Genomic DNA, 15,508 nt, shown 5'->3' on the forward strand with positions numbered 1-15,508 from the left:
CACTCAAAACAAGAAAAATACTCTTAAAGTAGAAAGTACTCATTGGCCCCAAAATATATACTGAATTGCTATTGTACTGAAAATTCATGCTGTTTGAGAAGATTCTTGAGAGTCCCTTGGACTGCAAGGAGATACAACCAGTCCATCCTAAAGGAAATCAGTCCTGAATATTCACTGGAAAGACTGATGCTAAAGCTGAAACGACAATACTTTGGCCACCTGATGTGAAGAACTGACTCATTTGAAAAGACCCTGATGTTGGGAAAGATTGAAGGTGGGAGGAGAAGGGGACGATGGAGGATGAGATGGTCGGATGGCATCACTGACTCAATGGACATGAGTTTGAGTAAACTCCGGGAGTTGGTGTTGGCCATGGAGGCCTGGCATGCTGCAGTCCGTGGTGTCCCAGAGTCAGACACGACTGAGTGACTGAACTGAACTGATAATGCATGGTAGGGATAAAATGACCAATAAACCTGTCACAGTCCCTGTTCTCATGGAAATTGTGATCTGGCTGGGGCTGAAGGATAAAATATTAGGTAAATAATCAAACATTATTATAGATTTAAGAAGTGCTTTGAAACAAAAGTACCCAGAGATCTGAGAACTTAAAATGAAAAGAATTAACTTAGTTTTGGTGTCAGACAAGGATTTCCTGAAGCAATACCAATTTATGTTGAAGACAACTATTTCAACGTGAGTTTAAAATGGAATGTTTTTAGTGGGGGAAAAGGGAAACAGATGAAATATACTAGGAAGTTCAGATGCCCAAATGAGAAGGATCTTGGCATATTCAATGTAATAAGAGGATAAATATGGCATTAGCTCTGAGATATGGTGGAGAATGAGATACGGTGGGAAATAGTGCTGTTAAGATAACAGAGGCCAGAAATTTACAAGCAAATTAATGTTTCAATAGTAAGGGGCCACTGAAAGTGGAGGTTTCACAATAGCAGCAATGTGAAGATGATATTAAATATTAAATGTAACAGGGATACAGATCAGATAGGCAACAGTAATCCAAGGGAGAGATGACTATGTCTTGAACCGAGATAGGGGAAGTAAAGATGAATAAAAACAGATAGATTTGAAAGATATGTTAATTTTTGCACCAGAAGTGCTCTTCCCAGGTGGCACTAATGGTAAAGAATTTGCCTGCAATGCAAGATATGCAGGACACATGGGGAACAATTCTAATTTCTTGGTACATGCAGTGGGATGACAGGTGATGTTATTCACATTCTTAAAGAAGACTGAAAAAAGAGCAAGTTACAGGGCAAGAGAGTGTTCAGATTAGGTTGTGTCAAGCATGAGGTGCCTCTGAAGCATACACGTGAAAACTGTTTAGCCAGCCCATGGAAAAGTGGTCCCACAAATGGAGAAAGTAGCACAGAAACATACACACTAACTTATATAAAATAGATAGCCAGTGGGAATTTGCTGTATGACTCAGGGAACTCAAACTGGGGCTCTGTGACAATCTAGAAGGGTGGGATGAGGTGGGAGGGAGGTTCAAGAGGGAGAGGATGTATGTATACCGATGGCTGATCCATGTTGATGTATGGCAAAAACCAATACAATATTGTATATTTCCTTCAATTAAAATTTTTTCAAAAAAGTGGTCCTAGAGAGCAAAGAAGCAATTTGAAGATAAAACAATGAATGGTCTATATATTATTTGATCATCTAGCTTATACAATTTATTGGCATATAATTGTTCATAATTATTTCTTGTGATTCTGCATATTTTGGTGATATCAGTTGTGATGTCTCTTTCTTTTAGGATTTTACTTTTTTGAGTCCTCTCTCTTTTTTCTTAGTCTAGCTAAAGATTTGTCAATTTTGTATATCTGTTCAAAAATTTAGTTTTTGGTTTCTCATGTTTTTCTCTGGTTTCCATTTTATTTATTCACTCTGATTTTTGTTATTTTATCCCTTCTGCTAACTTTGCATTTAATTTCTTCTTCTACTGGTTCCTGGAGGTATACAGTTAGGTTGTTTATTTGATATCTTTTTTTAATCTCTGAATTTATTGCTATAATCTTTCCTCTTAGAACTGCTTTTGCAGCATCACCTAGGTTTCACTGTGCTGTGTTTCCATTTTCGTTTCATACCTTTGAATATCAAATGCATTTTATTTCCTTTTTTATTTTATTCTGTTGCTTGAACTTTAGTACAATATTGGAAAAAAGAGTGAACAATTGATGTTTTTGTCTTATCATCCTTGTGGAGAATGATTTTAATATTTCATCAATAAATAGGATGTTAGCTATAGGGATTTTTTAGTATCAAGTTAAGGAAATTCCCTTCCAAATTTAGCTTACTTTGTTTCTATCAAGAGTGGATGTTTAATTGAAAATTTTTTTTCTTTGTCTATTGAAATAATCTTACGATTTCTTTTCCCTTTTAATTCTAAATTGAAAACATTTTGTGTTCTCACTAACCTTGAATTCCTAGAATAAATCCCACTTGTTTTTAATTTATTATCATATAACCCCTGGCACATACATGTACACACACACAAGCACAAATGCTTATGGGGATTTTTATGTAAGTGATTAAATTTCTTGATAAGTCTACAACTACTATGACTTTACACTTCTTAGATCAATTGTATTGTTTTAAATATATATCTATTTTGTCTACACTTTAAAGAGCATTGGCATAAAATAGTTTCTAATATTCTATTACTGTTTATTTTGGTAAATGTATTTGCATTGAAGAAATAAAAACTACTTTAGAACTATTGAATATTATTTTCTGTATTGACCAGTTGGTTTAAAATGCTAAATTTCTTGAGACCTTCTGCAGCCATTTAGAGCTTTCTAACTCTTTGTTCTTCGCGTACTGAGAGCACATGTTGAAAGATCTATAATTTCACTGTGGATTAGTGATTTCTCCTTCTAGCTCCAAAAATTTCTTCTATGTGTGTGTATATAAGCATCAGTTCAGTTCAGTTCAGTCGCTCAGTCGTGTCTGACTCTTTGCGACCCCAAAAATCACAGCACGCCAGTCCTCCCTTTTCATCACCAACTCCCGGAGTTCACTCAAACTCATGTCCATAGAGTCGGTGATGCCATCCAGCCATCTCATTCTCTGTCGTCCCCGTCTCCTCCCACCCCCAATCCCTCCCAGCATCAGAGTCTTTTCCATTGAGTCAACTCGTCGCATGAGGTGGCCAAAGTATTGGAGTTTCAGCTTTAGCATCAGTCCTTCCAATGAACACCCAGGATTGATCTCCTTTAGAATGGACTGGTTGGATCTCCTTGCAGTCCAAGGGACTCTCAAGAGTCTTCTCCAGCACCACAGTTCAAAAGCATCAATTCTTCGGCGATCAGCTTTCTTCACAGTCCAACTCTCACATCCATACATGACCACAGGAAAAACCATAGCCTTGACTAGACGGACCTTGGTTGGCAAAGTAATATCTCAGCTTTTTAATATGCTATCTAGGTTGGTCATAACTTTCCTTCCAAGGAGTAAGCGTCTTTTAATTTCATGGCTGCAATCAGCATCTACAATGATTTTGGAGCCCGCAAAAATAAAGTCTGACACTGTTTCCCCATCTATTTCCCATGAAGTGATAGGACCAGACGCCATGATCTTCGTTTTCTGAATGTTGAGCTTCAAGCCAACCTTTTCACTCTCCTCTTTCACTTTCATCAAGAGGCCTTTGAGTTCCTCTTCACTTTCTGCCATAAGGGTAGTGTCATCTGCATATCTGAGGTTATTGACATTTCTCCCGGCATAGATGTCTGTAATTATATTAAGTACATGTGAATTTAGTTATTTTATATTTTCCTGTTGAATTGTTGCTATAAATATTACAGGATGCTACACTTTATCACACCTAATATTTATTGTGTTAAAAACTACTTTGCTATAGCCACACAAACTTTTCCTGTATTTATACATACATATTTTTAGGTCATATATATTTTATTTAGGATATTTTCTTATCTTTCATTTCATTTTCTTTCAATTGTTTAGTCAAATTACATTATTGTAATTGTTGCCTTTTGTTTTCAAATTTACTGGTGTACCATGCTCCTACTGTTTTAATTTAGTCTCACCTGTGTTCTTTTTCCTTTGCTCTTGCTACTTTTGGACCAATGAAATATGTGTTATTATTTTTATTGTTGCAATTTTCTCTAACTTTGGTTTTTGTTATGGATTCCTTTCAGTTCAGTTCAGTTACTCAGTCCATGTCCGACTCTTTGCGACCCTATAAATCACAGCACGCCAGGCCTCCCCGTCCATCATCAACTCCCGGGGTTCACTCAAACTCATCTCCATAGAGTCGGTGATGCCATCCAGCCATCTCATTCTCCGTCGTCCCCTTCTCCTCCCGCCCCCAACCATTCCCAGCATCAGAGTCTTTTCCAGTGAGTCAACTCGTCGCATGAGGTGGCCAAAGTATTGCAGTTTCAGCTTCAGCATCAGTCCTTCCAATGAACACCCAGGATTGATCTCCTTTAGAATGGACTGGTTGGATCTCCTTGCAGTCCAAGGGACTCTCAAGAGTCTTCTCCAACACCACAGTTCAAAAACATTAATTCTTAGGCGATCAGCTTTCTTCACAGTCCAACTCTCACATCCATACATGACCACAAGAAAAACCATAGCCTTGACTAGACAGATCTTGGTTGGCAAAGTAATGTCTCTGCTTTTCAACGTACCATCCAGGTTGGTCATAACTTTCCTCCCAAGGAGTAAGCATCTTTTAATTTCATGGCTGCAATCAGCATCTTCAGTGATTTCGGAGCCCAAAAAAATAAAGTCTGATACTGCTTCCACTGTTTCCCCATCTATTTCCCATGAAGTGATGGGACCAGATGCCATGATCTTTGTTTTCTGAATGTTGAGCTTCAAGCCAACCATATCACTCTCCTCTTTCACTTTCATCAAGAGGCTTTTGAGTTCCTCTTCACTTTCTGCCATAAGGGTGGTGTCATCTGCATATCTGAGGTTATTGATATTTCTCCTGGCAATCTTGATTCCAGTTTGTGCTTCTTCCAGCCCAGCGTTCCTCATGATGTACTCTGCATATAAGTTAAATAAGCAAGGTGACAATATACAGCCTTGACGTACTCCTTTTCCTATTTGGTACCAGTCTGTTGTTCCATGTCCAGTTCTAACTGTTGCTTCCTGACCTGCATACAGGTTTCTCAAGAGGCAGATCAGGTGGTCTGGGATTCCCATCTCTTTCAGAATTTTCCACAGTTTATTGTGATCGACACAGTCAAAGGCTTTGGCATAGTCAATGAAGCAGAAATAGATGTTTTTCTGGAACTCTCTTGCTTTCTCCATGATCCAGCGGATGTTGGCAATTTGATCTGTGGTGCCTCTGCCTTTTCTAAAACCTGCTTGAACATCTGTTGGTGCAAGATTAACTTAGATTTTGCAATATACATCTTTTAATTTTCAATGTATGTTAAAACAGTACACTTATCACTTTAACTGTGTTATCATATTACACGGAGAAGGCAATGGCACCCCACTCTAGTACTCTTGCCTGGAAAATCCCATGGATGGAGGAGCCTGGTGGGCTCTAGTTTATGGGGTCGCTAAGAGTCTTGAACACGACTGAGTTACTGTACTTTCACTTTTCACTTTCAAGCATTGGAGAAGAAAATAGCAACCCACTCCAGTGTTCTTGCCTGGAGAATCCCAGGGATGGCAGAGCCTGATAGGCTGCGGTCCATGGGGTCGCATGGAGTTGGACACGACTGAAGCAACTTAGCAGCAGCAGCAACACATTACAAGATTTTTAATTCCATTAACTTCTTTCCTGTCATTTGTGTAATTATTACTATATATATTTTACCTCTACATTTGTTTAGACTTTATGTGTTATTTTCCCCATTTTAAAGAGCATATGTTCTTCAAATTAGTCTCACTTTTTCTGGTGGTTTTATTAAATTCTGTCATTCTGTATTCCATGAGTAATCACTATTCTATGTTCTGAATAACATACTTTTGTCTATATTAATAAACATTTATCTTCTTTTTGAAGGATATTTTCATCAGATTATCATTCTAAATTGAAAATAATTTTTCAGTACTCCAGAAATATAATTTTATTGTCTTCTGGCTTCCATAATTTCTATTGAAAAGATGGCCACCAATCTAAAGACTGCTTCATTAAAGGCAATGTGCAGAGATTATGAGTAGGAAAACCCACTTCTCTGCATGTATTTGAAATAAAATATCACATTCCATGTTTCAAGAATATGTACAAATGTGTATATATGTGTGCATGTGAGAAAAATATTCATCATAGCATTAATTCTGGTGACAGAGAGAAGAAAAAAGCTTAGATATCCATAGTCAGGGAATGATTAAGAAAATAGTGTTGATTGCAAGTTATGAAAGTCTATAAAATAATTAGAAGTAAGAAATGAAGTACAGATAATAGCAAAAGTACATTCCAAAAAATTCAGTTAAAAGTAAGTGACATTTAATGGATATGTTTCTAAAATAAACATTCAGTAAATGGCTTATTTGTAAGTCATTTACAAATCAAAGAACATGTCAAACACACCATAGTGGTTTCTATGATTGACAGGCCTGAAGATTAGGACTGAAATAAGCACATTAAAGTAAAAACAAAACAGGAAATGGTCCCAGAAATGACACAGTTAATGTGTCATTAATAAAAAGGTATCATGAAGCTTACTTCACTTTGAACACACACCTGAGCTTTAATAAATTTATTAATGAGTCTATCAACTTGGGAGTCATCAGCATAAAATGATATTTATAGCCAATTATACTGAAAGGCCTAGGGAAACAGTGCAAAATGGAGACACCTGAAGCCATGGTAAATCCAGAAGAAAAGAACAGGCAAATGACACTATAGAAAATGTTCAGTGATGATGAAGAAAAACTTAGCATGTGTGGCACTTGAGAAATCAAGCAAAGAAAAGTGTTTCTAGACAAAGAGCTGAATCAATCATATTCAGTAGAGATGAAAACTGTGAGAAGGTTGACATAGAGAAAGACCTACTAGTTTTAATATAAAGTCATTGGTGAAACTGACAAAAACGATTTCAGTGAAATGCTGAGGTGGAAGGAATTCTGGAGAAAGCCAGAGGTCGGGAAGAATATTTTGGGATGAAGAAGTGGAGAGAATGAATAATCTTTAATACATTTTATTATCCAGATGAACACAGAAATTAAATATGCAAATAGGATGATTTTGTGATACGTTTCTTTATGAATTTATAAAATGAAAAATACTAAAAGATCAGTTAGAGAATGGAAGTAAATTAGTGTAAATTAGCAGCATCAGGGGAAAGCAATGTAGAATTTTGGAAGTTGGTTAAGGAGAATCAACTTTGAAATTCTTTATCTGTGACAATGCTATAAAAAATACATTCGTAATCTCTCACCTTCATTTTAATTTAGGAAGATGTTGAATATTTTCCAGAAAATGTTCAATTAATCTTATTGTTCAATCTCATTTTATTTCAGCTCAAAAGCTAAAAGGTAAGCATTGCTGTGTATAACCCCGTACTCATAGAAATACACTTATTATAATATATTATAAATCTCATTACTCTACCTCTCCCTCCAATGTGTGCAAACTTTTAAAGATTTTTTGAAAAAAGAGACAAAACATTCATTGAGAAGCAAGCAATTATGAGAAAAACTCATACAAGGAGATACCTGGTCAAATTCCAGGTCACTATGTTTCTCATAAGACACAGAACTTACAACTCATAATATTATTGACCTTGTGGTATACTTTACAGTCTTGTCTTTAAGAAGTTGTTGAGAATACAGAAGATTTTATGGAATAAAGTAAATATACTGTGATTTTTCCACGGTTAAATCAGTTATTATATTGACATTTCATTCACAATTAAAAACAGCAGTTTCAGTCATCTGGTTCCAGATCATTGCTTTCGCCTAATTCAGTTTTCTGGATAATTGCACCAGCTTCCATTAGTATTTTTTCATTCTTGGAACTTGACATTATTGAGATCTGAGTTATAGAGAGAACCTAGAGGTGAAAAACTCATGTGGATGGTGATTTGACATGAAAAATTTTGAAATTCTGCAAAAAAAAAAAGAAATAAGGAGATGGATTATTATCCACTCACTTGGCAAATTCAGATACCTATTCTTGGAAAGCGTTCTCCTTAGACAAACAGACAGGAGCATTCTTTCCTTTCACATCTCATCATAGGCAAATAGCTCTTTCATATACTATGGGATTTAATATACTTGAAACCTGAAAGAATCCTTATGACGCAGTCTCGTATCTGCTTAGTTTTTCACCCCATAGACAACAGGATTCATAGTGGGAGGTAGGAGCAGATAAATATTGGCCACAATGATGTGGCATGAAGGAGGAATCCTGTGACCACCAAAGCGGTGGGAAAAGAATGAAAAGAAAGCTGGACTATAGGAGAAAACAATGCAACAGATGTGGGCAGTGCAGGTGCTGAAGGCCTTCTGCTGAGCATCTGCAGAGGAGAGGCTGACCACTGCCCTCAGGATCATTGTGTAGGAGATTGTGATGCACAGGATGTCAAAGCCCCCAATCAGGAGGGCTACCATCAGACCATAGATAACATTGACCTTGATGTTGCCACAAGACAACTTGGCCACAGACATGTGATCACAGTAAGTGTGGGGGATTACATTGCCTCTGCAGTAGGGCAGGCGCTTGGTGAGGAAAATGAAGGGAATGATGAGCAACACCCCTCTGAGAAAGGTGGAGAGACCCGCCTTTGCAATGACGGGATTTGTGAGGATAGTTGAGTAGCGCAGAGGGTAGCAGATGGCCACATAGCGGTCCAGGGCCATGAGCATGAGCACCCCAGACTCCATTCCTGTTAAGGTGTGGACGAAGAATATCTGGATCAGGCATCCATCAAAACTGATTTCCTTGAAATGGAATCAGAAGATGCTGAGGGCTTTGGGGATTGTACTAGAGCTAATTAAAAGGCCAGTTATGAAAAGCATGGCCAAAAAGTAGTACATGTGTCTGTGCAGGGCATCCTCATAGCGGATGAGGTAAAGGAGTCCACAGTTTCCTACCACAGCCACAGCATACATGGAGCAGAATGGGAGAGAAATCCACACATGTGTGTCCTCCAGTCCTGGGATCCCATTAAGAATGAAGAAGGCTGGTGTCATGTCTGTTTGGTTCAGCATTAGGCTGGTGTAGTTATTAAGAAAAATGTATGTTTTTAGTTTCATGTCTGTATTGCGTTGTTCTTTAACTCTCCTAGATTTGGAAAAACAGAAAAAAAGTCTCAGTTGTGGATCTTCTCTCTCTCTTGTCTCTGTTCAGTATTGCACTTTAAATCACGGAACCCAAAAATTGAAATGTCAGGAATTTGCAATAGAAACATAGTTTAAACACATACTTGGTTTATACTCATGCTTAATATACACCAAGCACAGCCTTAGAATTTCATAAATATTAACTCATTTAATCCTCACTACAAGATCATGAAGTCTTTTTTTCTATTAATCTGCACTCTGAGTAAATGAAGATCTGATGTATATGAGGTTTCTTCATGTACAACTTTCAAAGGCTTTCTCAATCTCCTGGCCTCAATTACAGCTATTAAGTGGACCATTCCAATCTTAATCCTTTTAAATTAACTGTTGTTTTTTAATGCGGGCTAATTACTTTACAATATTGTAATGGTTTTTGCCATACATTGACATGAATCAGCCATGGGTATACATGTGTCCCCTATCCTGAAATCCCCTCCCACCTCCCTCCCCATCCCATCCCTCAGGGTCATCCCAGTGCACTGGCCCTGAGCGTCCTGTCTCACGCATTGAACTTGGACTGGTGATCTATTTCACATATGGTAAATATATATTTCAATGCTATTCCTTCCCATCATTCCACCCTCGCCTTCTCCCACAGAGTTCAAAAGTCTGTTCTTTACATCTGTGTCGCTTTTGCTGTCTCACATGTAGGGTCATCATTATCATCTTTTTAAATTCCATATATATGCATTAATATACTGTATTAGTATTTTTCTTTCTGACTTACTTCACTCTGTATAATAGGCTCCAGTTTCATCCAACTCACTAGAACTGACTCAAATGCATTCTTTTTAATAGCTGAGTAATATTCCACTGTGTATATGTACCACAAATTCCTTATCCATTCATCTGCCAATGGACATCTAGGCTGCTTCCATGTCCTGGCTATTGTAAACGTGCTGTGATGAACATTGGAGTACATGTGTCTCTTTCAATTCTTTTCTCCTCAGTGTGTATGCCCAACAGTGGGATTGCTGGGTCGTATGGCAGTTCTATTTACAGTTTTTTAAGAATTTCCATTCTGTTCTCCATAGTGGCTGTACTAGTTTGCATTCCCACCGAGAGTGTAAGAGGGTTCCCTTTTCTCCATACCCTCTCCAGAATTTATTGCTTGTAGACATTTTGATAGCAGCCATTCTGACCGATGTGAAATGGTACCTCATTGTGGTTTTGATTTGCATTTCTCTGATAATGAGTGATGTTGAGCATCTATTCATGCATTTGTTAGCCATCTGAATGTCTTCTTTGGAGAAATGTCTGTTTAATTCTTTGGTCCATTTTTTGATTGGGTTGTTTATTTTTCTGGTAGTGAACTGCATGAGCTGCTTGTATATTTTTGAGATTAATTCTTTGTCAGTTGCTTTATTTGCTATTATTTTCTCCCATTCTGAAGGCTGTCTTTTCACCTTGCTTATAGTTTCCTTTGTTGTGCAAAGGCTTTTAAGTTTAATCTCCTTATGCTATTTAGTTTTTGACTCTGAAATATCTAATACCATTTTAAAATGTCTATGTTTTCAAGATTAATGTTGATGATGGTGATGATAGAGATATAAATATGCCTTGGCATCTTTTATTGTACTTACTGGGAATTTTGAATCTGGAAATCTATGATCTTTGGTTTTGGAAATTATCCTCTGTTAACTTTGGATTATTTCTTCCCAACTGCAGTCCTTGTTATTTTCTTATATTTATTTTTAACCAGATATTGTCTATTCTATTTTTTTCCTGCTGGTTTCTTTTAAAAATTTTCCCCTTGAACCTCATCCCTCTATTTTTTGGATTCTTTTTCTTAAAAATTCATCAATCATATCTTCCAAATATATTAGCATTTTTTATGTCTGATCTTAAATCTATTCAATCTTATTTTCCCTGAAATTTGTGAATTGACAGTAATATATGATTACACATATATATTACACAAATGTGTGCTTTATATATATTATTTTATATTGTAGAAGTTTCAATGTTTTATTTTTATATCTTTTTTAATCTTTTACTTTGGAGTTATTTCTCAAATGTATGGTAACCCTTGACTAGACTATTACTTTACACTTATGTGTGTCACTCGGTTGTGTCCAACTCTTTGTGACCCTATGGACTGTAGCCCACCAGGATCCTCTGTCTATGGAATTCTCCAGGCAAGAACACTGGAGTGGGTTGCAGGGGCTTCCCTGGTAGCTCAGCTGGTAAAAATCCGCCTGCAACAAGGGAGACCTGGGTTCAATCCCTGGGTTGGGAAGATCCCTTGGAGGAAGGCATGACAACCCACTCCAATATTCTTGATTGGGAAAATCTCATAGACAGGGAAGCCTGGCGGTCTACAGTCCATGAGTTTCATGGGGTCACAAAGAGTTGGACATGACTGAACAACTAAGTACAGCACAGCAAGAGACTATAGGGACTTTCCAGGTAGAGCTGAAGAACCAGCCTGTCAATGCAGAAGATGTAAGAGACACAGGTTCAAGCCCTAAGTCTGGAAGATACCCTGGAGGAGGGCACGGCAACCTATTCCAGTATTCTTGCCTGAAGAATCCCAGGGACAGAGGAACCTGGTAAGCTGCCATCTATGGGGTCGCACAGAGTTGGACATGACTGAAGCGACTTAGTATGTATGCTTGCATTGAAGAAGGAAATGGCAATCCACTCCAGTATTCTTGCCTGGAGAATCCCAGGGACAGCAGAGCCTGGTGGCCTGCCGTCTATGGGGTCGCACAGAGTCGGACACAACTGAAGCGACTTAGCAGCAGCAGCAGCAGTAGACTGCTGAAGATCTCACACTTGAATATGAATACTGGATCCAGCCTTCACATGTTTAATGATGCTGATCTTTGACCTTTGTCACACTCTGTATATGTGTATTCATAGAACATGTTAAAATTTCTTCCCAGGATAAATTTCCAGTCAGTATAAGAGGAGAAGTAATATTTAGAATAATGTGTGAATCAGAGGTATCAAATATTTCCTTAGTCAGTTTTTCTGCCTATGTCTTGATTTTATTTTCATGTATTTGCACATAGGATGACAGATTAAATATTGCAAAAGGAAACTTTTTTGGAAACAGTAAAGCAAAGTGGAATAAGCATGTTCATAATAGAATTCTTCAAAGACCTCTTCTTAAGCCATTACAGAAATCTTAGAGTCAAATAGGAGCAGGTAGAAATGAAAACTAAGTAAACATTGAGTTATATTAGGAAAATTTTCTAAAAGAAATAGACCATTTCTCTTAGATCTGAGGCATACTTATATTTCTACCAGACCAAAATAAAGAGAGCGGTGTTCTTTCCTGTTGCTGTTCACTATTTCCTACTCAAATCATACTAACATTTTTAGCTTTGTGAATTTGCAATCTTTTCTCCTTTGTTGACATTCTCCTTGTCACAGCCAAAATAGCCTCTAGAATAACATTTTTCAGGAAAATTCCAGTCTCTTGATCAGGTTAGAGTGCCAGCCTCTAAGTTTATGTAATATATATTTATTATATACACATATATTTTCTAATTTCATATAATTAACAAAGTACCAGACTTGTAGTTAAGGAATAGATTTGGTGATGAAATCAATTTTGTCACTATTTTACCTATAGAGTATTATGAAAATATTGTTATATCCTTGAATCATCCAGTTTAATAAAACCCTTAATTTTAGAACAGATTGTATTTTAAACCCAAAGTATATAGCAAGATACCTACTAAATATGACATGCCAGTAAGTATTTTTCAAAGAATGAACAAGTTAATGAATTATACTTTTTATACTTTAAGCATTATTAAACTAAACACTGTGGTCTAAATATTTTTACTTAGAAAACACAAAGGAACCACGAGAAGAAAGGAAACTATAATTTATAGCTCATAAATCACCAGATATTCTAAATTTCAAAGAAGACCCATCATAAAGAAGAGAAAACAATCTCAAGAAAGTAGAAAAAAATAAGATGGTAGGCAAAAGAAAAATACATTGATTTGGCAAATAGGATCAATGGTGCCATTTTGTTGTTGTTGTTCAGCTGCTAAGTTGTGTTCAACTCTTTGCAACCCCATGGACTGCAGCATGCCAGGCCTCCTTGTCCTTCACAGTAATACTATAAATTTATCTTAATTCAGAGTCATTTTTAAAAACATGTACATTAAAATAAAGAAGTGCATCAGAAAGAAAAATCATGCTCAGAGTAAGCAGAAATGTTTTCATGCTAAACAGAAAATACCAAAATAGCAGAAACATACCAAATATTAATTTCAGACAATGCAGAAATAAAAGCAAGAAAAATTTGGATCAAGTTCACATTTGGGAAAAATAAAAGAAGGTATGATGAAGTACAAATAAGTTGATGTACCAAACAATTCCATTTCTAGGCTTGGCAAAGATTCTTCACAACCAGAACATTAGAGACTACAGAAATATGTTCTCTTACTCACTTTGTTGGTCCACAGTAAAAGTTTTAAAATGGTGTAATTCCTGAAATCACATTGCAGCTTATTAGCTGATTCTCAATTATATTTTAATGTCATTGGTGTTGCTTTAAAGTAATAATCCAAAGGTTAACAAAACCCTCAAATTTTGCATTTTGAAAAAAAGAATGCTTTGGATTTACAATTTTACAGTTGTTTTTCCATGAATACCAAAATTGTCAACAACTTGCTTTCTGAGTTCCCTGGTGGCTCAGATAGTAAAGAACCTGCCATGAATGCTCGAGACCTGAGTTCAGTCCTTGGGTAGGGATGATTCCCTGGGGTTGCAAAGAGTTGGACACGACTGAGCAACTAACACTTAACACTCTTTCTGTCAGGCTTATAAAGGTACAATTGTTTGAATACATTCTGTTTTTCAAGTTACTTTCACAGATGTACTGAAAGAAATAAAAACACTATAAAAATCGTACATATGTATGTATGTGTATATTTAATATAAAAGTACCATTAAAATAGACATTGAAATTGATTTTTGATAAATATGGCTGCGTTATTCAGTTGCCCAGTCATGTCATTTGCCACCACATGGGCTGCAGCATGCCAGGCCTCCTGGTCCCTCACCACCTCCCAAGGTCTGCCCAAGTTCATGTCCATTGCATTGGTGACGCCAAATATTTGGATAGTGTATACTAAATTGTTATTAATTGTTGGAAAAATCGCATCACTACTCATTTATTCTTAATACATTTGGACAGTCAACTCTTAACTCCATGTAATCAGTTAAAGAAATCAAGAAAAGTATAGGTATTTATGATTTAAAAACAGACAACAAATTTCAAAGTGCTGCATTCTGAAGAATATCTTTCCTAAATATCAGATACATATTCTATTTACACTTTTGTACTTTTAAAGATATTTTTTAATTACTAAAACTGATTTTCTTGTTATATAATAATTTTAGGTCCCGTCTTCAACACATTTGCAGCACTGTCAGTGCTCCATCCTTATAACACACGATAAGACATTTTCTAAAACAAATTGAAAATCATTCAAGTACATCATAATTTAATTTTTATTCCAGGGAAAATTAATTAGTATTATACTATGAATGTGGACAGCATATATTGGAATAGTTACATTAACACATGAATGTCATCCTTTATAAAGCACTATTTTGACATCATCTGTTATATATTTTTCCTAAACCCTGTAGGCAACAAGCTTGCTTTCTCACTGCTGCTGCTGCTAAGTCGCTTCAGTCGTGTCTGACTCTGTGCGACCCCACAGATGGCAGCCCACCAGGCTCCGCTGTCCCTGGGATTCTCCAGGCAAGAACACTGCAGTGGGTTGCCATTTCCTTCTCCAATGCATGAAAGTGAAAAGTGAAAGTGAAGTCGCTCAGTCCTGTCTGACTCTTCGCGACCCCATGGACTGCAGCCTGCTGCTGCTAAGTCACTTCAGTCGTGTCCGACTCTGTGTGACCCCATAGACGGAAGCCCACCAGGCTCCCCCGTCCCTGGGATTCTCCAGGCAAGAACACTGGAGTGGGTTGCCATTTCCTTCTCCAATGTGTGAAAGTGAAAAGTGAAAGTAAAGTCGCTCAGTCTTGTCCGACCCTTAGCGACCCCATGGACTGCAGCCTACCAGGCTCCTACGTCCATGGGATTTTCCAGGCAAGAGTACTGGAGAGGGATGCCATTGCCTTCTCCATGTTTTCTCACTAGGAGGTCCTCAAAAGCTCATGTTTTTCTCTCTACATGACAGTGGGCTCCTCCAGACAAGTGTTATCTAAAATGGTG

The 15,508-nt window shown here is 37.1% G+C and overlaps 1 pseudogene; it reads right to left on the reverse strand.

Annotated features, from left to right (window-relative positions):
* Positions 1-8,207: 8,207 nt before the first annotated feature.
* On the reverse strand, positions 8,208-9,168 carry LOC129553871 (olfactory receptor 52N4-like; annotated as a pseudogene).
* Positions 9,169-15,508: the final 6,340 nt, after the last annotated feature.

Source organism: Moschus berezovskii, chromosome 14 (assembly GCF_049115385.1).
Source record: "Moschus berezovskii isolate FMDL1 chromosome 14, NW_MosBer_1.0, whole genome shotgun sequence".
Classification (NCBI taxonomy): domain Eukaryota; kingdom Metazoa; phylum Chordata; class Mammalia; order Artiodactyla; family Moschidae; genus Moschus; species Moschus berezovskii.